Genomic DNA, 2,460 nt, shown 5'->3' on the forward strand with positions numbered 1-2,460 from the left:
GCATTGTGGGCATGTCCCTAAAGGAAGAATTTGGCCTTAAGAATTAATTACTGTCCTTGCTAGCATACGTGCATTCATGTGAGCACAGGGATCGTAAATGTGTGTGCTGCAGCTGCTTTGCGAGCACTCAGGCCAGTGACGCATTGCTTATTGTAAATATATTGGAAGTGAAATGTTCATGAGAGGACTGTGAAATATGCCCTGGATTTGAAAGTCGCAGGATATTGCAGAAGCAGCAGCTCCTCACAAATAAGAATCACTGAAGCCTGGCAGGGGTTTGGGTGATATGCAGCTCCAAAATGTGGCATGTGCAACCTTGGAACTTTTGTTCTGCCCTCACAGGATGTTCTTGGGAACATGAGTGCGTTGTAACAGTGTTTTATAATCCCAGAGCAGTAGATAAAAATATTGGTGAAGTCTGGAACCATGTGTTCTGCCAAAAATCAGGCATTTAACATAGCAGGATGCAAAATAGTCTAGTCTTCTGTTTCCTGAGACGGAAATCTTTTTTAAACCCGTGACATCTAAGTTTTTACTGTGTTATGTGATAGCTTGCTTTAGTTAGCAGACTGGAAGTGTCAGGAAATTCTGAGGGCTAAAACCATGGGTGGCAGGAAATCTTAGTTTGTAGTATGGGGAGGGACTTGAATTATAATCGGGACAAAATTGATAACAGTTCAAATAACGGCAGACCCTGATACAGTACAAATTTGAAAAATAAAACTAATATAGCTTTGCCTCTTTCAGTCAAACTTGATAGAACAGTTGTGTTTACAAAAGCTGATGAACTAGGCAGTTATCTGGTTTGAAATCAGGGTCTTTGCAATCATATGCAGAGAGATATTAGACCCCCAAAAATTCTCCCAAGCAAATAAAGGGAAAATGGAGAGAGCGTAATGGTCTGGTGTCAGGTCTTTTAACAAAAAGCAGCTGAAGATAACATTTCAGAAATGCGTACATGACTTACAAAACTAGTGATTCTCAAGTGACTATTAATTGAAGTGTGTTGTCTCCCTTTACTGTTGTGGAAATACATTTATCTATATGTATAAAGTATTAGTTGGTGATGGGAATAGTATAGGCTCTACAATTCCTTTCAGCAAGTGACAGGCAAAAGAATGAGGCGTTCTCATTGCCTGGGTTTGAGCATTACTAGAAAATGCAGAAAGTGGGGAGGGTACTCTGCAAACACTGGATTAAGCCCAAAGAGATCAACAGGGTAGAAAACATCAGTCATAGAAAATTCAGAGGAATGAAAAGTTCCTGGAAAAGAGCCGGCAAGTGACAAAGACAGAAAAGAACAGAAAAGAAGGTAGGAACGGGAAAGTTGAATAATAAAACCCGGCTGGGTCAGGGGAAAATGCTGTAATGAAGATGGGCAAGAGTGTGTGATACCAACACAGGGCATGGGAAGGATACATGGCTGCCAAAGGGTGCAAGAAGACACCTCCCTCAGCCCCAGCTACTGTAGTCTTTAGCTTTCACTGCCACCATCACTTACATGTACTTTATCATAATATTCTCTCCCTGCTCTTCAGCTATGCAGAGGATGTGCTACCCTTTACCTTTCTCCATGGTAGCTAGAGCATGGCTCTCTGTACAACTTCCTGTGAGCTGCTACAGGGACAAGAAGGTGCTGCTGTACTCTAGCAGCTGTCGGCAGAAAAGCACAGAGCATGTTGGAGTCCTGGGGAGTAAACACCTATTCAGCGAGAGGCTGAAGAGCTGGGAGCTCTTAATTTAGCTTCCTTTCTCTTTCCTTTTCCTTGTGTTCATATAACACACTATTACTCATCTTCATTACAGCATTTTACCCTGATCCAGATGGGTTTATTATTAAATGCTCGCATTCCTACCTTCTTTCTTGCTTTTATTTCTATCACTTGGTCTTCAAAGTAGTACCTTGGGACCTTCTATGCTCTTTGGGTACATTGCTACTCTCTAAATAGGAGGATGGAGGCTGCAAAGAAATTTAACTCTACAGTGTAAAGACTCCAGGGTGAGGACTGTACTTTTTAATGTGTACAGCAGCCAGGCAGACGTGGTCCTGACACATTACAAATAAATAACTATTACTATGTAAATAATTATAATATTTACTGCCAGAGATGAAACTGAAATCAAAGGGCAGTGGTAATATTCATCTCATGAATTCTTCCTCTGAGCTAACTACTGTTAGCAACATAAAAATGTGGCACTTAAACACTGTGTCTTTCTTTATGTGATTACCTACATTCTGCATGTGGTTTGGTTTATAATTAAGATTAGGAGGATTAGATTTTAATGGACTTGAGTACTGGTGGTCGCCAACTGTAGAGCTGTAAGAGAGATGTGTTTGAAAGATTACATATTACACTAGTACAAAAGTGGTAGATTTCCTCAGGGTAATATTTGAAATATTACCATTGTCGCAGAGCACCTCGGTGCTCTGCTCCTAGAGGGGAGAAACTGCCAGGGAAA

General features: G+C 40.9%; 1 protein-coding gene across 1 annotated transcript in view; it reads right to left on the bottom strand.

Moving 5' to 3' along the window:
* Nucleotides 1-2,460, bottom strand: part of SLC1A1 (solute carrier family 1 member 1) — a 75,991-nt gene that overhangs the window by 15,073 nt on the left and 58,458 nt on the right. The gene's annotated exons all lie outside the window — the stretch shown is intronic.

The sequence above is a fragment of the Alligator sinensis genome, unplaced genomic scaffold (genome assembly GCF_000455745.1).
Source record: "Alligator sinensis unplaced genomic scaffold, ASM45574v1 scaffold392_2, whole genome shotgun sequence".
Classification (NCBI taxonomy): domain Eukaryota; kingdom Metazoa; phylum Chordata; order Crocodylia; family Alligatoridae; genus Alligator; species Alligator sinensis.